Raw genomic sequence first — 24,935 nt, forward strand, 5'->3', positions numbered from 1 at the left:
TCTTAGACTCCTTTGTCAATCCTTCACGATGTTAACTACCTCGACTGGTATACAGGAGATTGTGGGTTCGATCCCTAATATATATTTGGAGTTTGTGTGTGTGTCTCTCTCTCTCTTTCCGTGGTCGCATGGATTTTTCTCCGGGTTCTTCGTTTTTTCCCTCCACATTTCGAATCAACGTGTGTTTAGAGCATTTGACTACGATCAATTTCCACTTGATGATGATAAGTCACTTCGTTGAGCTGTTATTCGTGATGACCAGGTCGCTTCTGAAAAATAAGTATATGTCTCAGTGGGCCTTACCTGGTAAAATAAAAAATTAAAAGATAGTTTCAATACACTGCTGGATTAAAGCTTACTCATACTACGTTGGTCACGGGGGTTGGATTGTTTGATCATACTTCACCGTCACCACCACCATCAAGCTGCTCAACGCGGTTCGGTAAAGAGAGAGGATGTGGGGAGGTGGGGCAGGAAATCTCGCACATCACACACCACTGATAATAGCCGCGGCCAGGAATCAAACTCAGGTGACCGGATGGATTAATTGTGCAGTGCCCTAACCACTGCGCCATCACTTCCCCCCTCCCCGCCCTCCACCCCCACACCAACTCCATAATTGAAATATGAAGTCCAATTCATTTTAAATCCTTTATATTAAGTTCACTTGCTTGCTTGCTTGCGCGCTTACGACCGTGCAAATCTTTCGGTCGTTTTTTAACCCACTTCCCGTGATCCAATCGAGCTGAGATTTTGCACACAGACTCGTTGTGCGTGACAATTTATGTTCGTGAAAAAATATTTTCAAAATTTTCCACTTTTAGGAAAAAAAAAATTTCACTAACACAATCATATATTTTTCCTAAACACAGAAAATTATTCAAGGAAACAACAAAAATGTACAATATAAACAATCATACAAAACCTGAAAACCTTATAATATACGACTTTCCTTATATTTAATTTAAAATACCAATGTGATAAAAATGAAACTCTTACTCATGAAAAACAGAAATGAATAATAAAATAAAACCGATGCCACGCATATAAAGGATTTATAGTGAAAAACTTTGTTTTTACGGGTTAATTTTTTGTCACGTGTGGCCCTACCTGCTTTTTGCGGAACCCTGACAAAAGTCGCGCACGACCCACCGTCACCACGGATGATTAAGGCTCGTGCATGTGAGAAGGCGCTTCCGATGAGTTCGGCCACACCTACTACGTGTGCGCGTGTGCGCGCTGAACTTCGTTCCGCAACCGAAACGGAGCCAACCGTGCTCATCGGGGGGGGGGGGGGGGGTCCACTCCATGTGCCACCATCCGCTTTGCGTGACCTGGGCACGCGGAGCGGACACCAAATTGCAACGAAGAGAAGCGGCGCACAAAGAAGGGCCGCGATTGCGAAACTTACCTGCGCATCTCAACTTGCCACATTTTATCGGCAGCGCCAGAGCCACCGGTGCACGGCAGCGAGAGACGTTTAACGCGATCGCTGTCGCAAGAGGTCACGCGTTTGGGGGCAACGCCCCTCCGCTGACTGTGCGTGACGAACGAGTGAAGCAGCAGCAGCCGCCGCATGACGCTCACGTGTAAACGCATTCGCTAAATAATAGCAGCCGTGGTCTACCCACTGCTAGACGCAGCGCCCCCCCCCCACCCCTGTCGCACGCACGGTCAGGGCTGTGGTGCCCCCTCTCGTGGCCACGCAGCCCGCGATGAATCCGCTCGCGGTGAGCACCGCGCCTCGGGTGTTGAAACTGAGTCGTGAACAAAAGTCTCAAGGCCACCAGTGGGCCGAGAGCTTTTATTGCTCGCAATTATATGATCGATACGACCTTCGTGAACGTTACGCATTTCTTGTCAGGTCGGTTTGGGAGGGTCAATGACAAGAATTTTGGCATTCAAAAAAAACCTACGACCACACGGCCCTGACTGAAACAAAAACAAACATGAACCGGTCGATAGGCAACGGCAAGGTCCGTGCAAAGTTAGTTTGAGTGACGTTGATAATACTGCGAAGATAAAAAAAAATCCCTCGAAAGCCTCAACATGCTGTTGGGGCAAGTGCTGCTAGCGAGCACGTATCAAGGCGGGCACGGCACACGAAACGAAACGAGTGGGTGACCAGCACTACATCCCCAGTGGCGATGTTTACACACCGCCCTAGATATTCGTTTGAGGCTGAGTCAACCTACGGGAGGCCCGGGAGCGGTTCAGATAATCGTCACTGGCGTTGGCCGTGAGCGGGTCGCTGCTGACCTGCAGGGCTCCCAAGGGCTTAGCCCCACGATGCCCGCAGGAGCCGATCTCCACGTTCACTCTCCAACGGTGGTACCAGAGAATTTCGGATCGCCTTCTTCTAAGGACTCCGAGGTCAAGGCTCTGTTCCTGGGTGGGTGGGTGATCTCGATGTTGTCTGCTCCAGCGCTTTGAAACGACGCCTTTGCCTTGGTTAATTGGTCAGACAATCAGAAGCCATTCGATCTGTTTAAGTCCGTGTTGAAAAGTCACCTCTTTCAATTGGCCTTTAACTCCATGTCCAGGACTGGCCGTTTACCCTGCAGGTTCTGTTCATTTGCCGGCTTTCCATACACGGTGGTGCATTCATAATAAACGTTTTTGGGTTAGATCGCGTTATTTATAAATGTGTCGTAACCCTCTACCACCCGACACGGCCAATCAGCAAAAAAGTGTCACGTTGACAAAAGACAAATAGTGCACTACTCTAGCCCACCGGTGTGTTAAAGAGTGAATCCACAACATTTACAGTTTTTGAGTACGACGTTTCGCTGGTAATTACATCCAGCATCATCGGGCAATTCGCCTACGACACATTTATAAATAACGCGATCTAACCCAAAAACTTTATTATGAATAATATTGGTCGCGAAAGCCTTACGTGTTAAACTGACGGTGGTGCATTTGGTGGGATCTACGGATGAGATGCACCACTTTTCAAATGTAAATCATTCTTATTATTGGCAACCTGCCACCTCGGCAGTAAATGCAAAGAATGTTCAGAAACGTCAGCTGCACTCTTGTGAAACCATGTTTGCATTAACAAAGTAAATATTATCAATAACAATGGAAAATAATGATGATAACAATTCCCTTTATATATGCGGGAAAGATGTCACTGGGGCCTGCGTTTGGGATGTTTGACCAAAGTCATTGGTGGGCGCTTGGCTTTGCACAGACAAGCGCACGTGATATCCGAAGGTGCACCACACTATGAACTCAGCACAGATGGATTTAAGAATCCTTCGCTCTTCTGCCATCTCCTGACAACCTTGCAGCCTGAGGCTAGAACAAGCTGGTAGTCAGGCTCCAACCCTGCTGAGTTTCCAACCTCCAATTACATTTATTCATTTCAACAATACATTTAAATGCGGAATTCAATCTCAAAAGAGACACTAAAAAAGGGTGGTGGGGGAGAATGATGTATCCTTAACTTACACCCCAGGGGATAGACAAAAAAAACATAGCCACATTAATGTGGCAGCTAACAGATCCTCTGTAGCTTATGTATCAGTCATTGACTCTGCGCTATTACAACATTCCCTCCCCCTCTCTCTCTCTCTTTGGCTGTGATCTATGTTTTACATTACAGGTCTGGCTGGAAGAACACCAGCATGCTAATGCTCCAAATGCTGCAGCCCTGTTATCATTTCCCAATGATATTGTTCCCGCGTCCCCACGTGTGCAGCAATATTTACGTGAACATCTCGCCAGGGTGGCGAGGTGTTAACTACCTCTCCTGGTATACAGGAGGTCGTTGATTCGATCGCGACCCTGACGCCTGCTGCTGTATATTTGGAGTTTGCGTGTCTCTCTCTCCCCCCGTAGTCGTGTGGATTTTTCTCCGGGTCTTCCGGTTTTTTTTCTCCCCCCCCTCCACATTTCGAATCGGCATCACGCGTTCAGAATATTTGGCTGCTGCTGCTATGAATGTCCACGTGATAAGCCACTTCGTTGAGCTATCATTTGTGGGTCGCTTCTGAAAAAGAATAGCTATATACAGCTCTGTGGGCTTCACCTGGTAAAACAAATGAAATCGTTGAGCTTGTAGCTTAGTTGTACAATTGCAGCGATGCTGCTCCACTGGTGACGAGCGGGGGTAAACATTGCAGTGGCCGGATTGCTCGGGGAGGAATCAATGCTGTTACTGTTGGAGGCCTGTGGTTAAACAATTTGGATGCTCAGTCGAACCTCTACACGAGGAAAAGGGAACACAAAAACGCCCCTTCGCAAAGGAATAAGTGCTGAAAGAGCGTGCGTTTAAAATAGATACTCGGAAATGTTTTAAGTGCACTCTGCACTTTGTGCATTTTCCCAACAACAACAACAACAACTGACCAAACCTATCGGCATTTCCCGAAGAAGCTTCATCGTCGCTGTACCTCGGTCACAGCATTTGTTCAGATGTTTCATTTTTTTGCGATGGTGGCCCGAATACACGAGAACCACAATGCACTGCTTCATTAAATGCTGATTGGGGGGGGGGGTTGGCACGTACACAAATGGATGCGTAGCTTTTAAAAATGTATATTTTTGTTGAGACATTTCTGCACGATGCTTCAATCCTACAAGCTGCCGTGGTAGTTTCTGGCAGGAATTAAAAATCAACGTGCCGAGCGGTGTAAAAGTGTTTTTTTTTTTTGGAAGACCCCAAGGCGGCGTCGCTCTTGATGCGGAGATAATAAGAATAATGTTGTCGGCGTTCTACAAGCCGAAGAGAAGATTTTGTAAAATGGCTCTAACCCGAGATGAGAATGCAACGCGCTTTCTCCGTGACGACGTTTCCCCCGGTTCCTCTTCACGTAAGGTAGACGGATACGTCTCATTAGGGGTCCTACTGCTCAAATAAACAACGTTGTTTTTTTTCTTATTTAAAAGATGAATGCAATCGCCAATTGTACAAAACGTTCCGCTGTGCACCTCCTTCTCACTGCGGGTTTTTATCTGAACAAAACAAACACAATTTGCAATTATCACCATTACTGTTGCAAATTGTAACGTATAAATCTGTGCAAAGTACGAATCACCCGTTGGGCTGTTGGCAAACGATGCGAGCCCTCGACGCAATTTAAGCGAGCAAACGAAGTCTTGCTCGGCTCGTTATAGGACCCGCGCGAACAATTACCGTACTCCCCACTCCACCGCATCAGGGAACTCGCTGCGTGCGTTCCGGAACCGGCACTTTGCCAAAGCACTCATTGTGCCTCGCCCTTCGCTCCCTCAACCTCTCGCTTCTAGCCCCGCCCACTTCCCCCCCTTCCCCCCGCACAGTCTCATGTCCCAATCCCTGACTTCCACACTTAAATAAACTCTTTAGCCCTGGATTTTCTCCCACTTTAGTTAAAGCTGTGATTTTCACACCTGATGATGATTGCTTGTGTTGCAATCGAAACGTCGTGATTAAATGTAGTTATTTAAAAAAGAAAATTATTCTTATTTTTAAGTCTTATCTTTTATTTTTTGTTTTCACCTACGTGACTTTACCGAAAGAACCAAAGAGTATGGATCCTTGCAGTCACGAAAACTTCAAATCGCTTTTCGTGGTGCTGACGTTAGGAAAAACCGCCACATTTTTCAAATTTTCTTGCCGTGGATTTCACACCTGATGATGATTGCTTGTGTTGCAGTCGAAACGTCGTGAGAATTTTTGTTGTTTTATATTTTTATTATTTTATCATTTCCCTTCTACGTGACTTTACCGAAAGAACCAAGAATATAACGCTTCAATTGTTGAACCGTAAACACATTTGATAACGCTGACCGTATGTGCATTTAGACACGGTGCACTATTACGTTCCGACTTACGAACCGTTTGTAACTCGGGGACTGCCCATATTATTACACCACCATCACAGTGAGCGCACGGCAGCGATGTTGAAGTCTGTCGGGCAGATGAATTCTAGGTGTGACATCGGCACTGGGAGCCTTACACGTGCAAGTTGCCTTTGCTTCTCTTAACCCTTTCCCGTCCGAGACATCTACAAGTTGCAGGGTTCACTGCTGAAGCTCGGAACACGCAATCGCTTCAGCGCTAATTTGATTTAGTGAGGCATCGCGCCGTTGTTTTTAACGGCATTGTTACTCACCACAGAGAACTGTAGCGACACGACCACCGCACTCTACGATAGCTGGTGCCAAACTGTGACACACGCATCCCGCATGGCCTTGTGGGAGCCTCGGTACCCGATGAAGTTATTTTATTTGAGTTTAACTTCCGATTCCATCCCGGAGCTATTAGGAGACCACTGGGACTATGCACCCTCACATCTAAATTGAAAACTGATTTCTTGAGAACGTCTTTTTGTGTTTAGTTTGTTGTCTTTCCCCTGCATGTCCGATGAGCACTATTGGCTATGTACAGTGCAAAAGAAGTTCAACATACGTACATACATTGGGATCTACTGATGAAATGCTCCTTACAAATGTACATAGCGATTACCACAGAGTCGCGTGACAGTCAAACCGATGATTTTAAATACCAGATTCGGAATTCAGTCATTATTTGGAGCAGAACCAAATTTAACGCTCAAGAAAGTTGTCTAATCACGTGGAAATGTATAGCAGCCAAATACTCTAAACGCACGTTCATTCTAAATGTGGAGGGGAAAAAACCGAGAGGACCCGGAGAAAAATCCACGCGACCACGGAGAGAGAGACACGCAAACTCCAAATATACAGCAGCAGGCGTCAGGGTGGGGATCGAACCCACGACCTCCTGAATACCAGGCGAGGTAATTAGCATCTCCACATGGCGAGAGAGAGAGAGACACGCAAACTCCAAATATACAGCATACACCAGGGTCGAGATCGAACCCACGACCTCCTGCATCCCAGGCGAGGTACTCAACATCTCCTAGCCACCGTGGCTCCGCCGGCTTGCACAACCGCCTGGCTGTCGAGGGGTCACAGCAGGGCACGCATTGCCCAAGCATGCAGGCCATTGATTGGTCAAATGCAGACTAAATGGGGGTTTGCTGTGTGGCTTTATGCTGTCAAGGGCGACTTCCTTCCATGCCAGACCCCACGATGAATTATGCCCAAGCACGTGGGAGATTTTACTGCTGGACGTGTTGTACTTTGTTGTTGTTGTTGTTTTTAGATTCAACTCTACCAGTGTTCAGGCGGCGGTGCTGAGAAGCAGCTGTTGCTCGTCGGCTATTTCCGAACGTGTCCAAAATGGGCAACAGTAATTACAACCGGTGTATTCATTACGCATTTGAAAAACGCGCGTCGTATGGAGGTCGAGCTTTCAATGGTCGTGGCAGTGGCTCGCGTCGAAGGGCTGCATCTCAACGAGCGCGCGGGAGTCGCCGTGCTGCTAACCTGGAGCTGTCACGTCCGTCCAATGACCCCCCCCCCCTCGAACTACCGTAGCATCACCCACTCCCCCAACCCTCCCCCCTCCTACTTTTTTTTCACGATAAAATACTGCCGAGTCCAAGGGACATTTGAACAAACGCAAACATTATTTGAATGTTACCAGGGAAGGCCCACCTGAGCCAAATAGCTGTTTTTTCCAGAAGTGACTTGGCCACAAATGATAGCCCAACGAAGTGGCTTATCATCGCAAATACTCCGAGCGCACGTTTCTAAACGTGGAGGGAAAAACCGGAGGACCCGGAGGGAAAAAAAATCAACGCGACCACGAGGAGAGAGAGAGAGACATGCAAACTCCAAATATATAGGCATCGTCATGATCGGGATCGAACCCTCGACCTACTGAATACCAGGCGAGGGAGATAACATCTCGACCTCCCCCCTCCCATTCAGCTTGCTCCCCCGAGGGTGTACATTGGCTGACGGGGCTTCACGTGGACTTACGAGTGGCTGTACTGCTGTACAGAGCCATACGCGCGACAAAAACACATTGCTGCGGAGGGAGCTGGTAGGAACGTTGGATTGCTCGGTCAACGGCGGCGTGGTGTATTCCGCAAATATGCCGGATTGTGAGGGCAGGCACAAGCCGGCGTGAGTAGGTTAAACGTTGAGTTTTATAAGGGCACCACGGGGTGACCAGCCCCTCCCCTCCCAGCCCCACCCCTCCCACCCCCCACCCAGCCCCACCCTCCCCACCCAGCCCCACCCCACCCTCCCCACCGAGCCCCTCCCCACCCTCCCCTCCCCACCCAGCCCCTCCCCACCCAGCCCCACTCTCGCCACCCAGCCCCTCCCCACCCTCTCCACCCAGAACCCCTCCCCACCCTCCCTCCCCACCCAGCCCCTCCCCACCCAGCCCCACCCTCTCCACCCAGCCCCTCCCCTCCCCACCCAGCCCCTCCCTCCCCACCCAGCCCCTCCCTGCACGACGGACACAATAATCCCCTGTGGGCTGGTGTAACCAGGAGGTTCCTACCATTATAATTCCAATGTCTCCCACAAAAGTTTTTAATCAGCGAGCGCTACCAACCTATGACTTATGTTTCAGAAACACAGTTTGTATGTGCACCAATGGCTCACTTGGCAACAGCGCGTTCCTTGTTATTCAGAAGACGAAAGAAAATAGATAGTAAATAAATGAAAAAAAGTATTATAAAGCCCACTTGGGTATTACAACTCTCCTCCATCCCCGCTCTCCCCATCAGAATCATATTGAATCTGATTTTTCTCCACCGCTGTATAGGATTCGTTACCGGAGTAATACGAATATATTGGATTGCTCGCCGTTTTCGCAAAAGAAAAGAAACATTAATGAAATATGGACGTGTCCATTTAATCAATTAAATTCATTAACTTTTCAGCCCCACGGCCTTGTGTTTGAAACGAATAGCTGCGGGGTGACTTCTGTATTATTATTTTTTGTCTTTTCAATCATTTAAATCGTGTTGGCGAGTGTGTGCCGCTTGTTTATTAGCAATGCAATGAAGCTGTCGCGATTGCTTTAAAAGTTTTCAGGACAAAAAGTAAGCACTCACAGCAACATTGCAGGCAGTCCGCTACGAGTGAAACCTGCAGCCAATTGTCAATCTACCAACGGATAAATGAACTCTCCATGTCGTGCCAGTCATGAGGCTTTATTTTGACCATACTTCACCACTCTGGTCAGCGCGCGTTGGTGAAGATGAGAGGGTACGGTATAGGAGCTGTAGGCCATATCTGGGAATCGAACTCAGGTCGCCGGATTTATAGGGTAGTGTGCTAACTATAGCAACGCTAACCCTAACCCATTACACATATACGTGTAGGTAGATATTCGATATGTGCAAGGATATCTGGAACTCACGTACAGCATTGGAAAACAAATGACTGTGGGTCCGGGGTTACAATCAGCGCGGTGAAGCGGCTCAGCGGCTGGCGCGATCGCCGCTCGTTGCAGAGGTTCGTGGTTCGAATCCAGCGGCCACCCCTGGTTAATACTGCGGGTGTAATAACTGTAAAAAAAAATACCGTTCAATCACCATGGGTTTAGAGTATTTGGCTGCTATAAATGTCCACGTGATGAGCCACTTCGTTGAGCTATTATTTGTGGCCAGGTCGCTTCCGAAAAAGGGCCATATAGCTCAATGGGCTTTTGCCTGGTAAAAAATAAAATAATTGCCTGGAGAACTCAGACGACTGGAGATGAGGGGATGGATACACTCAAACCGAGGGCGGGTAGAGAGCAGTAACCTACTTTCTGTACTGCTTTCGTCCTCGTTCTTCTTTGTGTCACAGGCATATCATGTCTTACAGTCCCCCCCCCCCCCCCTTTGTGTGTGTGTGTGATCAGAATCTGCATTTATCCCGGAGAAATGCGATGAGCTATGAAGCTCTTTTCACAGATGCCCAGTAGGGGCACGGGGTCAGACAGTCACAGCTACAGACAATACAAAAATAACACGATAGGAGTGCAAAGTAAAGGGAAGCTAATTACAAAAAGTAAATAAACGAAAACAAACCTATATATTTTTTTATTTCAACCAGGTAAAGCCCACTGAGCTGTTTAGCTTCTCATTCAGAAGCCACCTGGCGACCGCAAATGATGGCTCAACGAAGTTGCTCATCGTGTGGAGATGCAGAGCAGCGGCCAAATACCCTAAACGCGTGATGCCGATTCTAAATGTGGAGGGGGAAAAAAACAAACCGGAGGACCCGGAGAAAAATCCACGCGACTACGGGGGAGAGAGAGAGACACGCAAACTCCAAATATACAGCAGCTGGCGACTGGGTCGCGATCGAACCGACGACCTCCTGTATACCAGGCGAGGTAGTTAACATCTCCTAGCCACCTTGGCAAAAAAAAGACATCACAAGGCGCTGCGGTTCGAAAATGCGCCATCGTAGCCCGGTAGCTGAAAGGTCGTGGCATTTCCCGTTAGGATCCTTATAACATTTTTCGCGCGCACAGGGCGAGATCAAAAACGATTTAGTTGCATTTAAAAAAAAAATTCACCGCATGGCAAGGCGCGAATGAAATAATGATTCATTAATTTATATTTTTGTTTCTTTCGGTAAAGTCACGTAGAAGGGAAATAATAAGATAATAAATTTATGCTAATTTTACATAATAAAATAACATTTTCACGACGAGGTGAAGAAACTGAGCTGTCGAAAAGACAGCTCAGTTTCTTCACCTGAGGACGGCTGCTTGCGTTGTGGCCGAAACATCGTGAGAATTTTATTTTATTATGTTTAATTTTTATTATTTTATTATTTCCCTTCTACGTGACTTCACCGAAAGTACCAAGAATATGTATCCCTGCAGTCACGAAAGCTTTAAATCGAAATTTGATGCATTAATTGTTCATTTAACTTTTCAGCCCCCGTGTGCTACATTAAACCTGACAATCGATGGTGAGGATATTTGGTTATGGGATGATTTACACTACTTACAACGATGTTTCATGTTTGCCGTTCATTTAAAACGACCCTGTCGCTCTCGGAGAGAGACAACGGAACGAAATGTCAAATATCGCGGTCGTAACGAAACGCACGTTATCCCAGCCTGGAATCGCTTTGATTTTATTTCATAGCATTTACACAGTCATATGAACTGAAAATAAGCACACCTTGCATAAGCACAGATCTCGTACAAAGCAACACGTCCTTGTATCACACGAAACCCAACGCATTTGTCAAAAGGCGCCCGGTGGCCTTAAAAGGAACAATACAAAACGGATCACATTTCAGGCGGCGAGGACCATTTTCCAAGCCCTCAACGAGGGAGGCCACGTGACACCTAGTGAATGACACGAGTTGGAAGGCTGCACTTGTTTACACAACGGGGCTTGATGAGAATTGCATTTTAACAACAACAACAACGGTGTTTTAATCTCTACTCGCGCGATAATGAAGAAGGGCTCACTGCCCGATAGGTCGCGTGCTATCTTTAATTGTTTCCACGTAAGGCCACGCGGCAGCGTTATTGGCGAACGTGTTCTTGAAGCGTTGGGTTCATTGTGCTTGTTGCACCACGTAGCCAACGCAGAATCACAACAACAACAACAAAACACACGAATAATTAACTTGCATTGCGCTGAAGGGAGAAGGCAAAGGGGAAACTCTGATGCGATCTCGCTGTGGATATAAGCACACGCGTGGCCATCTTCATAGGGAACGTGCTTATATCCGGCTTCTGCTCTAACGCAATTTTGAGGGGTTACAACAACAACAAAAGGCAAAGTAATTTCCTGCTCAAATGAGCATCGAAGCGTTCATTCTGATCGCCTGTTAACAGCTCCGCGCCAGTGGTAGAAAGTCAACATTCCTATGACGGTGCCAAGTCACCGTTGACTCCCCGCACAAAATGGTACTTATTTTAACGACCCCCGACCCCCGAGGAATATTGGGCTGAGTTAATCCCTAACCAAGATTTGAACTCGCGTCCTTCTGATATTTCAAATAAGACACAATGCGTGAACAGCAAGGGCATTTGCAAAAACAAAAATGTTGCATTTCCTGAAAAAGTGAATTGTGGTCTAAGATCACCATGATGAAATGCTGATGATATTTTGCGTAATGCGCTGTTGATGAGTGCCTTTTGCCACGTTTCGTTTGAAACTCATGGATTTTTTTTGTGTATTCCGGCCTGCGCTTTTTTTTTTGCTGTTTCTCATGATGGGTTTTCTTGTCAGGTGCAGATTTAAACGTTGCGATTGCGACCGTTGAGCCACCTGACTGGATATTGTGTGGGAAGGGCACACTCGAGCAGACACTGCAATCACTTTGTTTCATTCAGTACAAAAACGTTACTGTATTTACAATCAAGTCATGTTTATTATCGTCCCTTTAGCAGCCTAAAATATGGTGTGTATATTATTCTAAGGAGAACTAAACCACACAAAAAAAACGCATTTATTTTGGCGTCTTCTGGTCGAGCACCAATTGGGTCGAGACTCAAAAGAAAGCCGTCCCTTGGTGTGGACCAATCAGTTTCAAGGACAATGCATATTTTTATCATAGTGTATTTTTGTTTGCATTCTGACAAGTATTGTGGTTAATGCAGACATGAATCCTCGTAAAAAGGTTTCAGTTTTGTTGCCAGAAAAAAGGGGAAAACCCATATTATCATATTTTGGTACTGGCAAAGGAGGTCTAATGACGCTTTTATTTTGTATCATGCCTCGGTTGTGTGTCCCGAGTTGTCCGGCACAGGGTTTAAAAACTTATTTAAGAGAGGGGGAAAATAATAATAATTATTATTATTCAAAGTGATGGTCTGGAGTGTCGTTCTAGCACTGTGGCGACGTCACTGCACTGACTTGTGCGCAAGTACGAAGTGAGATGGTGTTTGGTTGGGTGGTGGGGCCCTTGGGCCCGACCTTGAACACGTGCCGTATACAATTACCAGCATGCTCCACGAATGGACACGTGACGTACACGTGTCGTACACGTTTCGTAAGTTCACGGGTACGCATTGACGGATCAGTTACAGCCGGACGAAGGCCCCCCCCCGCACGGTGTCGGTCGCAGGGATTATTGTGACCATACTTCACCACGCCCGTCACCGCGGTTTGGTCAAGCGGGGCGCCTCGGTCTCGTCACCGGATTGTTAGCAGTGGACGGGTCTCAAACTCAGGTCACCGGGTTCAAGGCGCAGTGCTCTGACCACCGCGCCATCACTCCACAGCACCGCGTTGTAACGATAAAATAGGCTGACGTTATGGGCAATAAGCCTTCTTTAGAGGAGGGAGAGAGGGCAGTGACTTTATAGTTGGACAGCTATGCAGTTGGAGGTATAATCAATACATCTGTTTTATCTCTGCTTCTGCACTGCAGAGGGCTATGGCCAGTAATGGTCAGTCTGCTATATATATTATTATTTTTTCTTCTGTTACAAGGCAGCGTTAATAGATGGTTGCGGCTGGAGAATGTATTTGATAAATGTGATGAATCAAGATTCAGGCTCCCAACTGCAAAGATGGTGAGCTAGAATCTCTCAGCGCAGGGGCAACTCAGACCCATCACCTTTAATGTCATCATCATAAGCAGCAATAATCCATGGTCATCAACATCGGCATCACTCTGATGATGGTAAGGCTAACGGGGGGTTTGGGGTGATGTTGGGAGAGTCAGCAATGATTGTCTTATAGAAATATTATCCACCGCCATTGTAATGTGAAATTTCCATCCTTGACTCAAAACCACCAGTGGGTGACATGCCCCCATCCCAGTGTTCATGTTCGTAAGGAGCTGCGTTGTTTTTGTTGTATGTGTAATGCCAGGGTGACACCTGGCGGCTTGGAGTGGTAATTGCAGCTATGGGTACATTACGTAATGCCTTATTATAAGGGAGGGGGGGCGTATCTGGGGTAAAGGTGAAAGGCGGAGTCAGTCGAGAAGCTCTGGGAACCGGCTCGAAGGTTCTGGAAAGGGGGCGTGGCCAGAGGTCGGAGCTTGGCCGCACCGGGGCAGATATAAGGAGACGCGGACCAGAGGTTCGGTGCTGTTTTTGAGTTCTGGGTTTTGGCTGCGTCGCTGCCCGTAGTCATCTCTTCGTTCCCCGACCATGCGGTTGATCTGCCGCTGTCGCCACGCGAGTCGTACAGCTGCGTAGTTGTATGCCGGCGATGGGGCTGTGAGTATTAGGATCGCCTTTGTATGTAGCTGCGTTACGAAGTGTATCGCCCAGTGTGCTCTTAATAAATAAGAAGCCTTCTACTCGGCGTGTCTCGGTAGTCGCTCACTACATATCTATACTGGATTCTTTCAGTATACATACATACGAAGTACGTACGCTGCACCCGCCGTAGCCAAACCGTGCCTGTGGGGCAGAGTTGACTGGGCAGTGATGAAGCGGAATCAGAGTGTTTATTTGCACGGGAGGAATCCGATGAGCTTTAAAGATCTTTTTCGCGGATGTCCAAAGGCAAGGCGTACGTCAGTGGCCAGCGAAATCTGAACCGGTCCTTACTGCCCTAACTTAACTTAAACGAGATACCTTCTTGGTTCTTTCGGTAAAGTCACGTAGAAGGGAAGTAATACAATAATAAACATAATAAAATAATTCTCACGACGTTTCGGCCACAACGCAAGCAGCCGTCCTGAGGACGTTGTGGCCGAAACGTCGTGAGAATTATTTTATGTTTTATTTTTATTATTTTATTACTTCCCTTCTACGTGACTTTACCGAAAGAACCAAGAAGATGAATCCCTGCAGTCACGAAAGCTTTAAATCAAAATTAAACGAAATACTCGAGCAGTGGTTCTTAACCTGGGGGGCACGCACCCTCTGGGGGGTGCGAGACATGCCGGATTTTTTAAAAAGGTAAATCATCGACACAAATTAACCACAAGACAAAGATCCCCTGTATAGCCTTAACAGACTGTAGGGGCAAGTGCTGTTAGCGAGCACCTATGAAGGCCGGCACTGCACACGAGGGGGTGGGTGGCCAACACCACGCCCGGCCGCCTTTGTCTCCCCAGTGGCGATGTTTACACATCGCACCAGGTACTCATTTGAGGCTGAGTCGATCTAGGGGAGGCCCAGTACCGGTTCAGATAATCGTCACCGGTGTTGGCCGTGAGCAGGAATTGAACCGGGGTCGCCAGGTTCGTAGCGCAGCGCGCTAAGCACTACACCACCGCACCCCACTCTCTGTGGGTGCGAGACATGCCGGATTTTTTCAAAAGGTAAATCATCGACATACAAATTAACCACGGGCACGTAAACATGACCACTTAGTTTAATGAAACCTACGTGTCTATGAGCATTATACACGCTTTGTTTTTGTTTACCATTGAGAACCAAAGGGGTGCAAGAGGCTGCGGTAAAGGTTAAGAACCGCTGTGTGCTCGACCAAATGCATGTGAACAGATGTCACAGATGTCACTCCCGTCTGCCAACGGCGTGGTTTGTAATCGTTTGGAGCGTGTGGGGTGGGGTGGGGGGTGGAGGGGTGGGTTGGTGGGTGGGGTGGTGGGGGGGGTGGTCGGTGGGTGGGGTGGGTGGGGGGGTGGGTCGGGTGCGTGTGGTGGGTTGGGTGGGGTGGTGGATGGAGGGGTGGGTGGGGTGGGTGGGGTGGGGTCGGTGGGTGGGGTGGGGGGGTGGAGTGGGGTGGGGGTGTGGGGTGCGGGTGAGGGGTGGGTGGGGTGTTGGGGTGGGTGGGGGGTGGCGGGATTGTGTGGGTGGATTGGGGGGGTGGGTGGGTGGAATGGGGTGGGGTGCGGTGGGGGTGGAGTGGGGTGGGGTGGGGGGGTTGGTGGGGAGTGGGTGTCGTGGGGGGTGGGTGTCGTGGGTGGGTGGGGTCGGTGGGTGGGGGGGCTGGGTGGGGGTGAGGGGTGGGTGGCGTGTTGGGGTGGGTGGGGGGGTGGCGGGGTTGGGTGGGGTGGGTGGGTTTAGTGTGAATTGCGTGAGTCGCTGAGCTGCGGCGCAGTGCACAGACACCTGCACTGCGACCCGGCCACCTGAGTGAGATCCTCACACCAAGGCAAAGGTCAGCGGCGAGTGATCATTAGTACCGAACCGGTCCCTGGCTCCCCATTCGCTAACCCGCACTGACCTATAATTTATAACAAAAAACAACCGAACTTAACGATAGCATTGCTCTTAAACGTTACAGCAACGCCAACATAGTATGCGTGAGTGAGTGTGTATATACCAACCACAGTCCACGGGGCTGACCCTTTCACCCACACGCACTGACCGGCGCAGCGAAGTATGGCCACCCCTCCCCCCCGCCCCCATAACCGACACGCGCCTGGGGCAGCCCTTCATTCAGCAATGGCTTGACAGCAGGCTGTCCATGTGTATCATTAATATTGTTGTTGTATCGATATACTAGCAACGCGCAAGTCCCTTGGACGTGACGCCGTCCCAACCAACCGGTCAGTCAGCCAGCCAGCCAGCAAACCTTTTTCAATTTTTTTTCATAATAATAGGATGATATAATTCACCAGATTGTCTTGTTATCCCCGGAAGGGGGGAGTGGGGGGGGTGGGGGAGAGCGTCTGGTATAGCGAAGCGACGCTTCTGAGCTGTTATGCTTGAGTCCTTGGGGAGGGAAGAGAGAGGCACAAACGCTGAGCAGCAGCGACGGCGGCGGCGGCGGCCTCCGAGCGTCAACTCGCTCTGAGGTTCATTGTGTCGGCCACGATGCCAACGATGCCATTAAAAAAAGCCCGGAAAAAAATCTGTCGAGCAGATTTTCGCTTGACGATTCACTGAGTTAAAATCATCCTCGCGAGTCTCGAGCAGATGGCATTGTTAAAGCAGAAAACGTCTTCTTACATCGGGAAAAGAAACGGGAAGTTAAGGAAGCGGGTTATTTTAATGTGATTGCGATAATCGCTGTCACCGTCAGCGCTTCTCAGCTCCACGGTTGCATTGAATGACATGACATTTCCTGGCTGTATGTAGGTGCGCACGTGTGTTGAACTTCTTTCGCACCGTACGAAGCCAACCGCGCTCATCGTAGGCGCGGGGAGAACAAAACCGAGCACGCCGCCGTCACGTAAAGCAGCTCTCGCCTCCTGCTAATCCCAGCGAGTGCTCCAATATATGTGCAGCGATCTCTGTCCGTTCGTCCAGCTGTGCGTCCACGTGCCCTGCTGCAATGGATGATCACCGCAACGGGAGGGCCCAGCCGGGTTCAGTTGAAACAACGGCGGGGTGAAGTGTGGGCTGCTCCTGCCTCTTCCCCGAATTCGTGTGACCGGCGTTGTCTGACTGGGCTGACTTAATGCTGAACCCTCGTGGGGGGAGAAGGGGCCTCCAGAGCGCTCGCTCCGAGTGAAGGCGCTTCCACCAGCCGTGGCGTGAGAGCGAGGGATCGCAGGGCCGGCTGCGGACATTCTCGCCTTGAGCCGTCTCCTCCCACGTCTCTCCTCCCCGCATCTCCGATGAGCGGGGGTTGGCCGCGTACATTTCACCACGCGCTCGCAAACCTCGGCGGCAATGCGGGCCAACGTGGGACGCCGCGAGGGAGAACGCCCACTCGCGCTCCGTTAGCAGGCGTCGTGACACCTGTGAGATCTTCCCGCTGCTGGGAGCAACAGCCAAGCAAATGGCACGACCCGTCCAGATATACGCACCTCCGATTGGCACGGTCGGCTACGTACGGTGCGAAAGAAGTTCAACATACGTACGTACATAGGTACGGGCAATGAAGGACAGAAACCGGAAGGAAAACTTGATGAGTGTGCACAGAAGCACGGCGAGATGCACGCTCTGTGATTATCGACAAGAGAGCAAGACGAACGCGTGACATTATGTAAAAAAATATATACACGGGACAGGATATAGATATAATATGATATATATATAGACACGGAACAAGTTGAGCACGCGATCCAAATGGTTAATAGAAGCGAGTCAGTGGGGGCTAGGGGAGGGCACGTGTCCTGGCGAGAAGGCGATTGTGGCCGACAGCTTGAGGACGATGGCAAAGTGGTGGCCGAGGAATGGGACGCGCCGGGCAATCATCATCATCATCGTTATCATCATCGTCGTCATCATCGTCATCATTGTCATCATCGTCATCATCATCGTCATCATTATCATCTTCATCATCATCGTCATCATCGTCATCATCATCGTCATCATCATCATCATCGTCATCATCATCGTCATCATCATTGTCATCATCATCGTCATCATCATCATCGTCATCATCGTCATCATCATCGTCATCATCGTCATCATCATCGTCATCATCATCATCGTCATCATCGTCATCATCATCATCGTCATCATCATCGTCATCGTCGTCATCGTCATTATCATCATCATCGTCATCATCATCATCGTCATCATCATCATCATCGTCATCATCATCATCATCGTCATCATCATCGTCCATTCTTCTCGCGACGCGTCCAGATCACACGAGCTCGCGTCAAGGTGCTAGGCGGATTTCCATATTGCAAGATCGCGATGGGTGGCGACGAGCTAGGGGAGAACTTCATCCAGCAGTGGATCGACGACGACGCGACGATGATGACGATGGTGAGACGCGTGACCCATTGCTGGACGCACGCAATGTATGTTGAACTTCTTTCGCGCCGTACGTAGACCAACGCTGCTCATCGGAGGTGCGGGACTGTTGCGTATCTGGCCGAGGGTGGGAGACCCAAACTCCCCGTCGTCCATGCAACAGCTCGGGGAAGACTTTGCCGTTTTTTCCTGGATTTTTCTGTTTGCGCATAGTCACTTTAATATGTTTTCTTGTTCATTTTTTTGTTTGTTGCGGTTGCACCCGATTCAAGAGCCGAATGGCTCACATGGCGATACAAAATAAATGAAACTGAAACTGAAGAACAGTGCCCGTTCCATTCCGACAGACCTTTCGTCGGCTGGAAGAAACATTTCCGGAGGATATCTGTGGACAGTCGCTCTATTTGTCCGCAGAAGATTGCAACAAGAAACACTCCATTTCAGGAATAAAGATAAAACGCTGTAGAGCACCTATGACGGGGGAGCGGACGGAGGGGGGGGGGGACAAGGAGGGGGGTGTTAAGAAACGAGATGTTAACCACCTCGCCTGGTATACAGGAGGGATTGGAATCGATCGCGACCCCTGACGTCTGCTGTGTATTATGAGTTTGCGTGTCTTCCTCCTTCCTCTCTCTCTCCCCGTGGTCGTGTGGATTTTGCACCGGGTCGTCCCGGGTTTTTCCCCATCCACGTTCAGAATCCAGGCGCGTTTTGAGTGTTTGGCTGCTATAAATGTCCACGTGATAACGAGCAACTGCGTTGTGATATCATCTGTGGGCAGGTCGCTTCTTGAAAAAAAGCTTTATATAGCTAATTGCACCTTAGCTTGTAAAATTTTAACTAGTTAATAGTTTAGCATATCTTGAACACGAAAACCAAAAAAAATTTACCCGAATACACCCGTTCAACTTCTACCAGCCCATGGCATGCGTTAACACCGCGCAGCTGTGAGACATTGAAACATTCAATTTGGAACATCCCATGTTCCGCGGGAGGCAGGGTGGTGTGTGCGTGCGTGTGTGGGTGGGTGCGCAATCGTAGAGGTTTCTCCTCTCTACGTCGCAAAGCTGCGCTGGAATACTGATTTTTTGCGCTTAGCATTTTTTTTAAAGGGGCCGCGTATCCATCCGCGCGTCGCATCCACTCCACGCGCAGCTTTGCCAACCCTCTCAGCGCGGAGTTTAGGGGGTGGGTGGGTGAGTGGGTGAGTGAGTGGAGAGAGATACGACATCGAAGAGAGAGACTCCTCATTGCCAATGCAGCGGCCGTCGGGCTTCGCCACTGTTACGTAAACTGAGGTCTTATCTCTTTCTCTCTGTCTGTGTGTGTGGTGGTGGTGCTCGCAATGACACGGACCGCTCAAACATAAAAACCGCATCGCCCGTTCCTCGCAGTCCGCCCGCCTTATCTGTGGGCAACCCGCGGTCAGATTTCAGACGCGTCAATTTCTCGGCGCAAGTCTGTTGTGGGGGGGGGGGGTTGCACTCTTAAATTACCGATAAGTTGCACGGCGCGATATTTAAAACAAAATTAAAGGTATTCGTCTCGAACGCGTCGATCTGTCCGTTTGGATAGCTGAGACGAGCAGCCAAGTCGTTTAACCGGGGGAGGGAGGGGGGGGGCTGTTTCTACAGCGCTTGTGGATTGGAGTCTTTTCCGCGAGATAGCTCTGGTTTGTCAGTGGTGTCTCGAGTGTCGGTGTCTCGATTGTCAGTGTCTCGACCGCTGGGGGGGGGGGGGTGTGACTCGTTTGTGTTACCATTAAACAAGTATATTTCAAATATATATTCATTCAATTGACATTCGTTCATTGATTCATCCATCGCATTGATTCATTCATTATCCCAAAGGCTCGCATTTCCTCGTGGGAATAATAATAATAATTTACGTGGCAGAGAGACAGAATGGAGTTGTGATTATTGATATCTGCTTTACGGGATGGTGACAATGACGACGATTTGAATGTCACTTCTCGTCTGTCTGACCTCCCAGTTGCTCTCGAGTGCATGCATCCTCTCTGCGTTGCAGAGCCAACATATGAATGTCCCCTCAAAGCCACACTAATCCCCTTTGATGAGACTGCCTCAGTGAATCACAGCTGTGACATCACGCCAAATATTCAAATTAAACAACAACAACAACAAATTGATGAAAAAAAAATCTAAATTAACTTCACGTTGAATTATGTATAAAAAAAAACGTGAACATAATTACTGGTTCTCAAATATCATATATATATAAAGGGCATACGATGGCAGATTGTACGTAAGAATACAAATGTGCATTGCCCGATGTGACCCGCTGTTGTTTGACCAGATAATCCCAAACCACGCTCTTACACAACTAAGCCCCTTGGATGGATATTCCAGCCGCGACAGTTGGGGAGAGAGGAGGAGTAGGAGGAGGGTGTGGGTGGGTGGGTGGAGTAGGAGGAGGGTGTGGGTGGGTGGGTGGGGATGATGAGAGAGCTCTCGCTCGGGGTCTCAAGGCCGCGTTTTTATTACGCATTAAACGGACTGCAGGACTCAAAGCAGATGAGAGTCAGGGCCAGTCCGGTGCGATTAAGACAAAGCACACCGACGTGGAGCAGCTCCTCTCTCCCTCCCTGTCTGGGTCGTGGCAATTTTGGTAAAGGATGCATCTTTACACGACTCCCTGTTAAGAAGAGAGAAGAGAATGATCTCTCCCGTGTCGCCTCTTAGCAGGACAGGTGCGATGCGCGAGCACCTATGAAGGAGGCCGGCAAGGAGCACGAGTAGGGAAGGGAGGAGGATGTCTATCACCACGCCCGTCCGCCTTTGTCTCCCTAGTAGCGATGATTACACACCGCACCAGGTACTCGTTTGCGGCTGAGTCGACCTAGGAGAGGCCCAGGACCAGTTCAGACAATCGTCTGAACTGGTCCAATCGTCTCTGGTGTTTACCGTGAGCGGGAATCGAACCCGCGATGCAGAGTTCGTAGCCATTGCTCCCCACTCCCCTCCCCCACGCACACGCACACAGATGCACACGTGTAAGATACGAAGAAATGTGCGTGAATTGGATCTCAGTGTGTTCAATATACGCGTAGTTATCCTGAACTGAGATCGAGCCTGCCTTAAGGCAGGCATAAACAGGATGCTAGTAATATGTCACTTGCATATAAGACGGCTGGCTAAGTGGTAAGAGAGTGCAATTACAAAAAAAACATCGGCACGCTGAGCTCATGTAAGGCTACTTGAGAAACCCCATTACATACATTACATACATTAACGACTATTGCACTAACAAGAACGACTCTAATAATAGGCAGGGCTTCATGTAAATATATTCATAAATCTAAGCACGATTCATTAAGCCACATTATCCAAAAAAGTTGTTTAGCGCTTTTCATACATGCATACTCACAGACGCATATTTACATACCTACAAAGGCAAAGAACCCCCCGATAGCCTTAAACAGACTGTTGGGGCAAGTGCTGTGAGCGAGCACCTATGACAGCCATCACGGTACACGAAGGGGTGGGTGGTCAACACCACGCCCCAACCGCCTTTGTCTTCCCAGTGCCGATGTTTACACATCGCACCAGGTACTCATCTAAGGTCCGAGTCGACCTAGGGGAGGCTCAGGAACGGTTCAAATATTCGCCACTGATCGCGAGCGGGGATCGAACTCGGGTGGCTCCGGTTTCGTAGCGCAGCGCGCTAACTACTGCGCCACCGCTCCCGAGTTGCATGCACACATTGCACGCATTACACACACGCGCACGCTCGCATTCACCCACTGACAACACGTCCGCGTTTAGAGAACACGCGGCAGATGCGTGGCTTTCCTGATCGATGCACCATCGGCAGGCATCAACGCATCTTTGAGTCCAGGAAACGCACAACGGCACGAAACGCGTCCGAGACGACGTCCACTGGAGAGATGGAGCGACGAAATCGTTCGTGTGCGGGTGCTGGGTGGATTATTACATCGCAGGAGCTTGAGCGTTGTCGGGAGCTCGGGGGAAGGGGGGGCGGGTGGGGGAGGTCTTCAATCCAGCAGTGGATTGACCATGGCTGATAACGACGACGATGATGATGATGCGTGCGTGCCAAGAAGCACTTTTCAAAGAGCCATCGGTAAAACGTGCGGCACCCTCCCGAGGATGAGTCTCTAGGCTCGGGAAGCATTACTTAGCAAACACGCGCGCGTGCACACGGACGCACGCGCGCGCGCCGTCGTCACAACGTCGCAACGACGCCGACATTTCCCCGCGGCAGTTTGGCCCTCGGGCCGGCAAGAGCGCACAGCGGTGTCCGAGGACGAGGGCACGGAAATATTAATAGGGCGTAGCGCTCATCCGAGCCATTTAACGCATTACATATGTTCATTAGCGCATTACGACCGCTCGTAAATACGCACTTACGCACACGTCGATGAATTCCGAACGATCGCGAACGCATTCAATGTCGCGCTTGTGTCCAGCGCTGCGAGGATGCAGCCAAAGGTCCCCCGTGTAGCCCCCGGCATACGCGCGTGGAGAAGGCTCCTAGCGAGCGCCTATTGGGTAAGGCGGACAACGGCGCGCGCTGTGCGCGTGAGGACACCGCGATGCGCGGCCGCCTTTGTCTCCCCAGTGCCGATGTTTTCGCATCGCGCCGTGAACGCATTTAAAGGCTGAGTCGAGCGAGGGGTCGGAGAGGGGGATGCCAACGACAAATGCACGATACCACTAGCCCGCTTATTGCGTGCCACGACCCGCAATCAAACTTAACGCGAATAGTTTATTTTAGAATGAACAGTGAAGTGCGCTAACCACTGCGCCACCGCTCTCCATAAATAGATGGTACGTACACACACACACAGCAGCTATCATCAACATTGGATGACACGGCCCGTAATCGCCTTACACATGCATGTCTCCTCCACCTTTCAGCGGGCTACAGCTCACACTGACACCCAGAGGCGTTCACGGCAAAGCATGCGAACGAGCACAGATTTGTCCCGATAGCTGCCGTTCTCCCACCCCTCGTTCCTTCTTCATCCCGTCCGTTCGCACTTACAGGCGACCGCGAGTCAGTGGCGCCACCGTGCCGATGGGTGCGACGCGGATGGGCGGTGCGCTGGACAGCACGGTACTCACTTTCTTACGAGAAGGTGCACAGCGCTTCTGCCATGGGCTTCAAACGCAGTGGTGCGGCTCCCATCCACGTAGCGCAGACGTAGGGGAGGGATGCAACCGCGGTGCAAATCGAACACCCCCCCCCCCCCAACAACACCCGCCCCCCCCCCCTCTCTTCGGCTCTCTTTTTTTATCTCCTCCGCGCTCACTCACTCACGCCCGGTGTTGAGTCTCGTAGTTGTAGTCGTGGTGGTAGGAACAGGAGCAATTGTGTGATTGAGCGAAAGGCGTCCTTTGTATGTATGTTGAACTTCTTTCGCACCGTACGTCGCCAACCGTGCCTTCAATGGACACGTGTGCGCGTCAAAGAAAGAGACTTGGCGGTGTTAGAGTCCTCCTTGTGTGGTGAATGAAGAAGCGGTACAGCGGATCCAAAAGCGAATAGATGCGATCGGAGCGACCCGCGATGCCTGCACGAATGAACGATCATAGGGCGAGCAAAATAGTTAATTCAATTCTTTAAAAAATACTCGGATAGTGATAATAATTATAATCATATCCAACTCCGCTCAGAATCACTGGACGATGCTTTCGTCTTAGCAAGCAAAGTATCTTAGTCAGCGAAATATTTCTTCGAATTAATCGACGGCGTTAGCCATTTGCACCGAAGAAGAGTCTGTTCACTTGGAAGTGCTAGGAATGTTTTACCAACATACTACCAATAATAATAATAATACGTAGTATTACTCCTACTACTCCTGCTGCGGTCGTACTAATTAGGCTTAGGGATCTGCAGTTGCATTGAGCGACGCCGGATTTTAGCCGGGTGCAGAAAGCGGCGGCGGTTACGGTCAGCAGGAGGCAGTCCGCTTCGGCACAACCTCTCGGAGCCACGGCTCTCCCCAAATACGCAGCACAAATAGCCAACCGACAAAATCCAATTTGAAGGAGGGGATAGAAGAAAAAAAACCACACACCACACACACACCACAACAAAATAACAAAATATAGTTTCACTCGCCTACAATGCTATCGCAAGTGATGCAAAAACTCTTCTCTTGCCTAAGAAGCAGCTTCCAAACGACGCTGAAGGCGAACGGGACGAGGAGCAGCAGCAGCGGCAGCAGGATGAGGATGCTGTGTTACCATACACAGCAGCAGCAGCAGCCTAAGAACGGTACAGCAACATCCTGAGCGACCGGGCGCTGTCCGTGGTGCTGAGCGGTCGGGCAGCGTTAACGCTTTCCACGCAGCAGTGCTCGTCCGTCTCGCAGTCTCAACAGAGTCGAGCGGGCTCTCTGTCTCTCTCTCGCTCTCTGTCTCTCTCTCTCTCTCTCGCTCGCTCTCTCTCCAGCTTGCCCCGCTCTCTCTCTCTCTCGCACACTCTCTCTCGCACGCTGGCAGGCGCACCTCAATGCACGCTCTCTCCCCCTTGTTTCTGGGTCTCATTTGCGGTGGGCTGGTCGCAGGGAGCGGGGAAG

The 24,935-nt window shown here is 49.7% G+C and overlaps 1 protein-coding gene across 2 annotated transcripts in view; it reads right to left on the reverse strand.

Moving 5' to 3' along the window:
- LOC144947354 (chemokine-like protein TAFA-2) overlaps positions 1-23,615 on the reverse strand; it is a 128,140-nt gene extending 104,525 nt beyond the window's left edge. For both annotated transcript variants that reach the window (XM_078876630.1, XM_078876628.1), the window contains exon 1: positions 23,476-23,615. The gene's annotated coding sequence lies outside the window, so the exon portion shown is untranslated. The remainder of the gene's footprint in view (positions 1-23,475) is intronic.
- Positions 23,616-24,935: the final 1,320 nt, after the last annotated feature.

Source organism: Lampetra fluviatilis, chromosome 44, assembly GCF_964198595.1.
Source record: "Lampetra fluviatilis chromosome 44, kcLamFluv1.1, whole genome shotgun sequence".
NCBI classification, from domain to species: Eukaryota; Metazoa; Chordata; class Hyperoartia; order Petromyzontiformes; family Petromyzontidae; genus Lampetra; species Lampetra fluviatilis.